Below are 11,857 nucleotides of genomic sequence, written 5' to 3' on the forward strand. Positions count from 1 at the left end.
CTGTCAGCCTCCACCCCAAATCCCGCTTTGCCTCCAGCATTACAATGGTGTTAAATATATTATAAAGTGCTTTTAATTTATACGGGGGAGAGGGGTCGCACTCAGAGGCTTGCTATGTGAAAGGGGTCACCAGTGCAAAAGTTTGAGAACCACCGCCTTTGAATGCCACATAATAAAAAAAACTTGTTTTCCCCTGTGAAAATAAGAGCAGTGATTTATAAACAAACAAAAACTCTTGAGTTTGCAGGAATGTCCAGGTTGTCTACAATACTATTTTAATGTGCCTGATTAGGAGAGTGTGATTTAAATGAAAGGTTGGTGCAGAAGCTTTAAGGTAAAAGGATAGGATGAGACCAAGAGAGTGTCATAAATATAAAGGGAAGGGTAAACCCCTTTGAAATCCCTCCTGGCCAGGGGAAAGCTCCTCTCACCTGTAAAGGGTTAAGAAGCTAAAGGTAACCTCGCTGGCACCTGACCAAAATGACCAATGAGGAGACAAGATACTTTCAAAAGCTGGGAGGAGGGAGAGAAACAAAGGGTCTGTGTCTGTTGGTATGCTGCTGTTGCCGGGGATAGACCAGGAATGGAGTCTTAGAACTTTTAGTAAGTAATCTAGCTAGGTATGTGTTAGATTATGATTTCTTTAAATGGCTGAGAAAAGAATTGTGCTGAATAGAATAACTATTTCTGTCTATGTATCTTTTTTGTAACTTAAGGTTTTGCCTAGAGGGGTTCTCTATGTTTTTAAATCTAATTACCTGTAAGATATCTACCAAACTGAGGCAAATTGGTGAGGCTTTTTACCAAACCTTGTCCAGGAAGTGGGGTGCAAGGTTTTGGGAAGTATTTTGGGGGGAAAGACGTGTCCAAACAGCTCTTCCCCAGTAACCAGTATTTGGTGGTGGTAGTGGCCAGTCCAAGGACAATGGGTGGAATACTTTGTACCTTGGGGAAGTTTTGACCTAAGCTGGTAAAGATAAGCTTAGGAGGTTTTTCATGCAGGTCCCCACATCTGTACCCTAGAGTTCAGAGTGGGGGAGGAACCTTGACAGAGAGTAACATGCAAACAGATAGGTATAAATACATAAACAATTTATATATAGTCAGTTGCCACCCTTTCAACCACTGAAGTCAAATTAAGACAATGACATGGGATTAATTGCAGCAGACTAAAGGGTACTGGGCTCTTGGGACCCTTGTCTGTTTATTAGGTATAAAATGGAAGAAATACTTACAATAGCAGCAGAGAGAAGGAGCTGATGACCTACAGAATAACTTCACTGTCAGAAGGCAAACAGCCTCAGCTAACATGCAGCTGCCTTAAGTGGGGCGCTCTAGACTCTGACCCTCCTACACTCTGTGGATTGCAAGCTGTATAAGTAATTATTTACCTGTAGAAATGTCTCTGACACCTCACACTTTGTGAAGCTGGCTTCTAATTAGCTTCTGGCTTCTTCCGTATGCTAGGTCTGTGGATCAGGAATATTTTGTCCCCTACCACTCAGACTTTCCCGATTCCTCCTCGGAGTGTCAGGCTTAACCTTTAAGGCTCTATAGAAATTGAAAGAATATGTAAGTCATCAAAAACAGCAAGGAGGTTTGTGGCACCTTAGAGACAAACAAATGTATTTGGGCATAAAACCCATGTTTTATGGCTAAAACCCACTTCATCAGATGCATGGAGTGGAACATACAGTAGGGAGGTATAAATACACAGCATATGAAAAGATGGGAGTTGCCTTACCAAGTAGGGGGTCAGTGCTAATGAGCCAATTCAATTAAGGTGGAAGTGGGCTAGTCTCAACAGTTGACAAGAAGGGGTGGAAATCACTTTTGCAGTGCTAATGAGTCCAATGTAAACAAGGTGGCCCATTTCAAATAGTTGACAAGAAGGTGTAAGTATCAGCAGGGGGAAATTAGTTTTTGTACATCCCTACCGTATGTTCCACTCCATGCATCTGATGTAGTGGGTTTTAGCCCACGAAAGCTTATGCCCAAATAAATTTGTTAGTCTCTAAGGTGCCACAAGGCCTCCTCATTGTTTTTGCTGATACAGACTAACACGGCTACCACTCTGAAAAAGGTCAGATATATTTTCCACTTTGCATTTGTAGAACAGCTTTCTTCCAAGGATCCCCAAATCCTTTGTGGACATTAATTAATGAAGGCTTTTAATATGCCTATGAAGGAGGAATTGTAATTGTACAGTTGATTAAATTGAGCATAGGAAGGTTCAGGTCTAGATTCTGGGTTGTACATGCAAAGGCAAGCCTGCTTGCATACCTCATTGGCATGCACAGTTACCATGGCTGTGTGCACAGTTATGTAACTGTCTAGGTAAATAACCAAGGAGATGTCTTTGTCCAGATTGTGCACTTTTGCAAGTAAATGCATCAGCAGATTAGATGTGCAAACTGCAAGTGTGTGTGGGTCCATGGGATTTGCCTGAGGCCACACATAGAGTTAATGGCAGAAACTAGAACCCAGGAGTCCTGATTCTAAGCACTTGACTTTGCTGCTGCTCTAGTTATGAAGAGAGTGGTGCAATCAGTGGTAGAATTAAATAAAAAGTCCAAGTGTGCTCTTTACTCGTGACTAATAATGTTTTTCTTGTATGCTTGCCACCACCTCTCTTGTGGAGGCAGTGCATCATCAGAGCCTGTGTGGTCTTCTGAGCTGTGTGTCTCCCTGTTTCGCTCCTCTCAGTACAAATGGTGCCTTGCTGTGAGCGGGAGGTCCTGGACCATACAGTGTGCCCTGAAAAAGCAGCTGTCATTAAGGAAAATGGTCAAGAGAAAAGAACGCGCTTTCTAAAGGTCAGCCAAACCCATGAAGCACTTATGAAAAGAGGAAATTATAGCTTTAGTTGTTCTCATTAGTACAAGGCTAGCGGGCTCTGCAAGAGAATGAAAGGAACAAATATTCTTTACAATGTGCCCCATAGAAAAGCCTTTTTAACCTAGCTATTAGAAGGTTTCATGCATTTCTTTGGCACAAATGAAAGGCAGCTCTATTCAAGTGGAATGTTCTTTACTTTTCATGTGTTAAATGGCTCCCTTGATTATACAGGTTTGCTTGGCAGTTCCTGTAGCCTGCATATTAACTTTTAGAGTAATTCTAAACCACGTGCAGATTAGGTGAATTTGTGATCCTGGCAGAAGCCCAATGCTTTTCCTTTCCATCCTACTAAGGATTTAGGCAACGTGGTCTGATTTACAATACAAAGTTACAATTCGCTCCTCTCCAAAAAGGGTTTGGGGGTGGGGACTCTTTCAAATCCCTTTGCACAAACAATAGAAATCCTCAATGCACAGGACAATGAGGCCCTGATCCTTATATAGGGGCTCCAGGCACTACCGCAATAGGAATAATAAAAATAGCTGTTTTATAAACATATTTCTGTATGTCCTTGCAAGCTGCAACATATTACCTTTTTGGCTAGGTAATATAACTTGAAAAAACAAACAAAAGCCATTTTGCGGAGTCCTCTTAGCTGAAACAGTTGCAAACTGCAGAATCTGCAATGTGACATAACCTAACTGAAAGGTTTTTTTCTTGCAGAATTAAGCAAATTTGCAGGAAGAAACTGGTGTCCTGTTCAGACTTGATTAGCCCAAAAGACCCCACACCAGCAACAAGGCTATGCCTCCAACATCCATCAGTGACCTGAAGCCCCTGCCTTCTGAAAATTCCCCAGGACTTTAGGATAACTAAGGCTTTACTGTATGTCTGTGCAAACCTACTCGTAGCAGCAATATGTCTTGGAATATCTAGGAGATATTATTAACATAGCAGCACTCTGTATATTAGAAATCATCCTCCTTTATTGTACAGAAAGCTTTCTTAGCCTCTCAGTACTATCTAAAGGATAAGTTTCGATGGTGAAATGCTATGCAACATTATTGCTATACATCGGCTATTTGAATGTCAGTACATAACTTCTAGCTACAAATATGGTAATTCATAAGAGAAATAACCAATATAAAGTATGACTTTGCTAGAGGCTTATTACTCAATCCATTAACTTTCATCTGGAAAGCAAGGACATTACAGAAAAGCCTATTAAATAATCACACATCTTTTTCTTTGAAAACTATTCTAGAGAACTGGAAAGAATTTAACATTCTGGATCTCAACACTTGGATTTTAACCCAATGGACCAAATTCAGCTTTAAGTTACATGAGTGACATTTCAAATTACTGGCTCTAAGATCTTGCTGTCTAATCACTTTCCTGTTTTATCGGACACACACATGCATGTGAAGCATTACCCAGAAATGGATCTTGACTTCACAATAGTTTTGCAATACTCCTGTTAGATACTTACAACATGCTCACCAAAGCCTATTCCTTCCAATCATAGTTTTAGCCAGCGGTGTGCGCAGATGCCAGCAGATCTGAGTATGCGAGCATAGCTTGAATGGCATCATACATGACCAACAGTCCACAAACTGTTTGACCAGCCTAACCATAAAATGCATGATATGGTTGAAATAAACATTGGCAAAATGAAAATTTTTCTTGAATGTTGGACAAATTCATGTAGTTTTCCAACAATAAAGGAAATGCATTTTGGATGTTTTCTGGTGAGACAGAAGCCATGTGAATGAACTGAGGAAGAGTGACAGTGGAGTGCAATGCATTCAGCATAAAGGTCAGGTGTCAGGGGAAAAAGTACTAAATTGGTCAAGAAAATAAAGTAACTGGATAACCTTCTATAACATGTTAGTTTCTCTTTGAGAAATGCAGCCTGTTGATTCTGAAGCACATCAGCATAAGAATAAATCATCATTCTCTCTTTCAGCGTTACTATCAAAGTCACCCTATTAGTTGTGGTGAATCTGTATAACAAATTCCTACCTTACTGTAACTAGGTTGACTTCAGTGGAATTACACCAGATATGTTTGGCTGCATGTTTCCTGTCTTATTTTACTGCTAATCTGTAAAACAGAGACATTTCCATTTTTATAGCAGTTCATGGTCTCTACACAACGCAGTCCCTATCCTGCAACCTTTTTAGGTGGATCAGGAACGTGTCTTATTGGCATTTAGGGAGGATGGATTGAACATCTTAAAAATTGGCTTCCTAGTGTTTAAAGTTAAATTCACTGAGTGCTAGAGCGGGACCATAGTTTAAATGTAGGGAAATTCCCCTTTTCATCAAAGGTGAATTGGTTTTCCATTCTTCTTCTTGAGTTTGTTTGTAATTGGCAACATGCCTCTTCACTTGTTCCCCTTGACTTTCATGTCCTGGAAGACTTGCAGGGAAAGTCAGAGGTCCTAACACAGCAAGTCAATGGCCAAATCCTGCTCTTACCAGTCACAGGAGTAGACTCAAGGAAGTCATTGGGACTATTTGCAAGTAGAGTGAGTGGAATAGAAGAGACCCTTTATTTTTACTACTATTTGTATCAATTTATTCAGACTGCATATTTGGATGATTGCTCAATAGTCACTGAAATGTTTGTAAATTTGGAAGTTTTCATGCATTTTAGCACAAAAGATGACTCATAAAAAAAATTCATAGTCAAAAGTGTTATTTGTTTGTTCTTCCTTGTTCCCCTGTTGCTTGTTGAAATTGGGAAGCAGCAGTAATACCATGTGATTTACAGGACTAACTGCACACCATGAAGAACAAATAGCTGAAGAGAACAATCAGAAATAGAGCCCCATTGTGCTGCATGCTGTACAAACACAGGAAAATCTAGACCTGACAAATCTCATTGAAGACAAAATGCAACAAGTTAGTGTAATAAACAATGGAAAGGAAGGAGAGGATGAGGGTAATAAGATCATAGGTCACAAAGGCTAAAATGTGCACAATCTGAAGGTTCCAAATCACACTCTAAACAAATAGTGAATACTTACGAATAATGTAAGTGTGAAGAAACTGTACTTGGTTAGTGACTATTCACCAGCAAATTAAAAAAAAAACGTGCTCAGTTCATGGGGGCAGATCTTTGACTGGTGTGAATGTCACTGAAATCAGTAGAGATATGACCAATGCTATGACAATTCATACCAGCTTAGGATCTGCCCTGTGATGAACAAGCACATAGTTGAACAAGCACAACTGTAATGCCAAGTCCTGCTTTGCTCATCTGAGACTTTCAGGCTCTGGAACAAATTGTTGTTTGTCTCTGTGGACTTCAGAGGTAGTCTCCATTTCTGAAGGGCCCCATACCTTTTCCCTGCTGTTCACTTATAACTCACTGTGATTTTTGCTTTTGAAAACTATTCAATTGCTTTTATGATCATAATTGCAGTATGTCTTACCTCCACTGCCATGGCAAATGTGTTAATGTGTTTGCATAATAACCTGTCTCTCATGTACAATCTGTGTTGGTGGAATACCCAGTCTTTTGAATTGGCTATTCTGCAAGACGCAAGCTGACAATGCAGCACACATTAAAGACCCCCTTTCGAAATTCTTTGCCATCACCTGTTAATTTTGTATTATCAACCACCTTTCCTGTGCTGAATGATCCCAGACAAATTGTCACTACCCTATCCATTCCTTTTCTTAAAAAGGATAGCAGTAAAGCAGAGGATTAGTTAGCTGAAGATGACACAGCTGCAGCTGGATGACTAAACTGAAAGCAATGTTTACTGAGAAAATTATCGCAAAATAATTAGCAATGAATAAATCCTTAGTGACATCAGTCTGTGGTATTTGTACAGTATTTTCCTGCAGATAAAAGTGACTAGAGTTGGGGTCTGTAAAGTTTTAACCAATTATTTTATATGCACAAGGCAGAACTAAAATACAGCTGCAGAGCCTGCATTATATTTTATATAGGAAAGAAATGGTCTGCCAATTCCATTCTCCACTGCAGCTCCGTGGTTGTAAGCTCACCAAGATAGTGCATGCTGGGGTGTTGTCCGAATGGAGTGTGACCCTGTGATCCATAACTCTTTTGATGGGGCATAAAATGAACAAAAATGTGCTCATGTGCTTCATGTCCCTCTCTTGCTACTTGGAGCATTGCTTTGCAAGTAGATCACTCAAATAAAAATACTTGGCAGAATTTAACTATTCATACTGTGACCATTGTATGACTGCAGGGCACACAAATTCCTGTGTGCCCTGGAAACCAGAAGGAGAAGGGGACTCCACTTTCTGATCCGGCACCACTGAAGTCAGTGGGAGCTATACATTGACTTCAGTGGGCACAGCGTCAAGCCATAAGTGTCCTAAAGGAAAAGAGTGGGTTAAGTGTGGCAAAACAAAGTAGGAAAATGCCTCTGGGGGAAACAAGGATGAGGCAAAGGGGTGACTGAAAGCAGAGCTGATCATTTTCTAAATGGGACCTAATATCACTGATCTTAATTCTTAAAGAATTAGAGACAAACAATAGCAATCTCTTCATTGCACAAAACTGCTGCTCTAGAGGTATCACTATGCCCGTTACCCAGGGGAATAATAAGAGAGAGATGAGGACTGGGGCAGAAAACAATATTTGTAAGCTGGGGAGCGGGGCGGGGGGGGGTTGGGGGATGGGGGAGAAGACTAAACACCAGTAAGACGATAGACCTAGAGCAGGAAAAAGTTACATCAATAACAACTTGGACAGCATCTTAAGCTGCAGGTTATCCTGTGTGTCACTATATGGATTTTTGTTTTGTTTTGTTCATTGGGACGAGCAGGAACAATATGGCCCAATGGGGTTCTTAAGAGCCCAGTCTTATACGCTAGGGCCTAATGGAAAACAGCGCATTTCAGGCTGCAATGTCCAATGACAAAAAGGAAAGCAGGGAGACAGAAAATAGCCCTCTGTGCAGGCCTGATCCAATGGTACTTAAAATGTATCCACTCTGCCTTCTGAATTGGGTGCAGAAACAGGCACTTAGGTGCTATGGTGCTGAATGCTATAGGTAACACTAAGATAGGTAAATCATTTTAGTACCTGCTAGGCAGACACACGTTGAGCTGCATGATTGAAACCTTGTTCCCCCCCTTAGTTTCTAGAGGAGGTGGAATGAGATACCCTGTGGAATTTGGGTTCAGTTCATTCACTTATTGAAAATGCATTGCAGGAGGGTGTGGGAATGGATGTTCAGGGGGTTGTTAATGGGTTATGAGGGGTTTTTTTCATATTTATATTGCTGGTTTGAATCTATTCCAGACTGGTAGTAATAGAAAGACTTTACCCAACTATTTGGTATCCCGGGGCAATTCCTAGTGGACCAGTGGCTTCATCACCAAATCCACTATTTGGCCATTTTGTTGCCTTAGTCAGATGCTGTAGTTTTGCCCCCTGTCCACACTAATGCTGTTCTAAACCATTTCACCTTCCAGGTTCATAGAATCATAGAATATCAGGGTTGGGAGGGACCTCAGGAGGTCATCTAGTCCAACCCCCTGCTCAAAAGCAGGACCCATCCCCAATTAAATCATCCCAGCCAGGGCTTTGTCAAGCCTGACTTTAAAAACTTCTAAGGAAGGAGATTCCACCACCTCCCTAGGCAACGCATTCCAGTGTTTCACCACCCTCCTAGTGAAAAAGTTTTTCCTAATATCCAGCCTAAACCTCCCCCACTGCAACTTGAGACCATTACTCCTTGTCCTGTCCTCTTCCACCACTGAGAATAGTCTAGAACCATCCTCTCTGGAACCACCTCTTAGGTAGTTGAAAGCAGCTATCAAATCCCCCCTCATTCTTCTCTTCCGCAGACTAAACAATCCCAGTTCCCTCAGCCTCTCCTCATAAGTCATGTGTTCCAGACCCCTAATCATTTTTGTTGCCCTTCGCTGGACTCTTTCCAATTTATCCACATCCTTCTTGTAGTGTGGAGCCCAAAACTGGACACAGTACTCCAGATGAGGCCTCACCAATGTCGAATAGAGGGGGACGATCACGTCCCTCAATCTGCTTGCTATGCCCCTACTTATACATCCCAAAATGCCATTGGCCTTCTTGGTAACAAGGGCACACTGCTGACTCATATCCAGCTTCTCGTCCACTGTCACCCCTAGGTCCTTTTCCGCAGAACTGCTGCCCAGCCATTCGGTCCCTAGTCTGTAGCTGTGCATTGGGTTCTTCCGTCCTAAGTGCAGGACCCTGCACTTATCCTTATTGAACCTCATCAGATTTCTTTTGGCCCAATCCTCCAATTTGTCTAGGTCCCTCTGTATCCTATCCCTGCCCTCCAGCGTATCTGCCACGCCTCCCAGTTTAGTATCATCCGCAAATTTGCTGAGAGTGCAATCCACACCATCCTCCAGATCATTTATGAAGATATTGAACAAAACCGGCCCCAAGACCGACCCCTGGGGTACTCCACTTGACACCAGCTGTCAACTAGACATGGAGCCATTGATCACTACCCGTTGAGCCCGACAATCTAGCCAACTTTCTACCCACCTTATAGTGCATTCATCCAGCCCATACTTCTTTAACTTGCTGACAAGAATACTGTGGGAGACCGTGTCAAAAGCTTTGCTAAAGTCAAGATACAATACATCCACTGCTTTCCCTTCATCCACAGAACCAGTAATGTCATCATAGAAGGCGATTAGATTAGTCAGGCCATGACCTTCCCTTGGTGAATCCATGCTGACTGTCCCTTATCACTTTCCTCTCATGCAAGTGCTTCAGGTTCCCACTTGGCTCTCAAAAACATTGGATTCTGAAAATGCATAGTGGGCAGTAGTGAGCAGACAATTTCTCTGATGCTGTCAGTGGCAGGGTGCATCCCTCATATCCCTGAACAGTGGCACCTGTTCATGAGTGCTGCCACACCCCGTGGCTTGAAGTGGTTTCCATCATATGGAGGTGTCATAAATATAAAGGGAAGGGTAAACCCCTTTGAAATCCCTCCTGGCCAGGGGAAAGCTCCTCTCACCTGTAAAGGGTTAAGAAGCTAAAGGTAACCTCGCTGGCACCTGACCAAAATGACCAATGAGGAGACAAGATACTTTCAAAAGCTGGGAGGAGGGAGAGAAACAAAGGGTCTGTGTCCGTCTGTATGCTGGTTTCTGCCAGGGATAGACCAGGAATGGAGCCTTAGAACTTTTAGTAAGTAATCTAGCTAGGTATGTGTTAGATTATGATTTCTTTAAATGGCTGAGAAAAGAATTGTGCTGAATAGAATAACTATTTCTGTCTATGTATCTTTTTTGTAACTTAAGGTTTTGCCTAGAGGGGTTCTCTATGTTTTTGAATCTAATTACCCTGTAAGATATCTACCATCCTGATTTTACAGGGGGGGATTTCTTTATTTCTATTTACTTCTATTTTTTTTATTAAAAGTCTTCTTGTAAAACACTGAATGCTTTTTCATTGTTCTCAGATCCAAGGGTTTGGGTCTGTGGTCACCTATGCAAATTGGTGAGGCTTTTTATCCAACATTTCCCAGGAAAGGGGGGGGTGCAAGTGTTGGGAGGATTGTTCTTAAGATCCAAGGGTCTGGGTCTGTAGTCACCTAGGCAAATTGGTGAGGCTTTTTACCAAACCTTGTCCAGGAAGTGGGGTGCAAGGTTTTGGGAAGTATTTTGGGGGGAAGGACGCGTCCAAACAGCTCTTCCCCAGTAACCAGTATTAGTTTGGTGGTGGTAGCGGCCAGTCCAAGGATAACGGGTGTAATATTTTGTACCTTGGGGAAGTTTTGACCTAAGCTGGTAAAGATAAGCTTAGGAGGTTTTTCATGCAGGTCCCCACATCTGTACCCTAGAGTTCAGAGTGGGGGAGGAACCTTGACAGGAGGGGTTGCAGTTTGGTTCAAAGGCTCTGAGCACCCCCACTGTACAAATTGTTCCAGCACCCCTGTACATGTTGCTTTTGCTGTACTTTGATAACCAGTTTGTTGGCTGCCGTCCGATGCTGGATGTTAGTGGAGGAATATTGGCTAGGATTGGTAACTATGCAGGTTTTGTTGGCTTCAGTGTGCCTCTAACGATTGTCATGGCATGGCTGAGCTGTGTGACTAGTAGTCTAGCGTGGGCAGAGTTTAACCAAAGCGGGGCACAATATTCACCAGCTGAGTAACAGAACATGAGCCCCGAACTATGCAGTGTTTGCACATCGGCTCGCCAGGAATACAACACAGGTTTAAGATACAAGCACATAGCCAATATTCATAACTTCTTATACAAAAATGATACATGCATATAAACATACTTAGCAAATCATAACTTTTCCATCGACACCTTACATGGTACACTTGAAGAGGAGTATATCAGTAATTTGTGTAACAGTGATATAAATGGTCTCCTTTCTTATACACGGTATCGCACTTGGCTAGCTCGTTTTGCCTATGTGCAATCACTATATATAGTAGAGTGCAGGATCTGTGAGTTGTTTCTGAATCATGATGGCACCATCTACATGGGTATTAACCTGGTTCAGACTAAACCAGTATTTAGCTCCACTGAAAACAAGTCTATTCCATGTATTCAAATTGAACCACTCCAATATGCTCTACACGTGTGCTGGGGTGCCATGTTGTTCTTAGCATGGCAGACTTTTCTGGGGTAGACAAGGCTTAGAGGAGACTGGTATGTTTCAGTCTCTGACTTGCTGCAGAAGGCAGTGCAGAATGGTGCTGCCGTGTGCTGTCATGCACCCAGGCTTGCTCACAAATCCATCCATGACAGGATGGCCAGGAAAAAAACTGGGATTTTAACAGTATTGAAATTGAAAAAAGATTCACCCTGCCACCCCCACCGAAATCTGGAAGAATTTTTCTTGGAAAAGGTTCTCGTTGAGGCAGGTTCAACTTGAGACCTGTTAATGTTCAAAGTGTCTCTTTAAGTATGTAGAATGTTGGGGGCATACAGTGTTTCTTGTAGCATTCAACTTTGTGCTGCATCAGAATAGTCGAGTTTTACCTCTGTTGTACAGGAATAATAAAGGC

The 11,857-nt window shown here is 42.1% G+C and overlaps 2 long non-coding RNA genes across 2 annotated transcripts in view; one reads left to right on the forward strand and one right to left on the reverse strand.

Annotated features, from left to right (window-relative positions):
- The window catches only part of LOC311529515, a 64,865-nt gene extending 63,556 nt beyond the window's left edge, over positions 1–1,309 (reverse strand). The window contains exon 1 of the long non-coding RNA XR_014713829.1: positions 1,236–1,309. This is a non-coding gene — a long non-coding RNA (uncharacterized lncRNA). The remainder of the gene's footprint in view (positions 1–1,235) is intronic.
- Positions 547–3,875, forward strand: LOC311529516. Its single transcript, XR_014713831.1, has 3 exons — positions 547–603; positions 2,707–2,816; positions 3,562–3,875. It is a non-coding gene; the product is annotated as an uncharacterized lncRNA (long non-coding RNA).
- The last annotated feature ends 7,982 nt before the right edge of the window (positions 3,876–11,857 follow it).

Source organism: Lepidochelys olivacea, assembly GCF_965140295.1.
Source record: "Lepidochelys olivacea isolate rLepOli2 genome assembly, chromosome: 13".
Lineage (NCBI taxonomy): Eukaryota > Metazoa > Chordata > Testudines > Cheloniidae > Lepidochelys > Lepidochelys olivacea.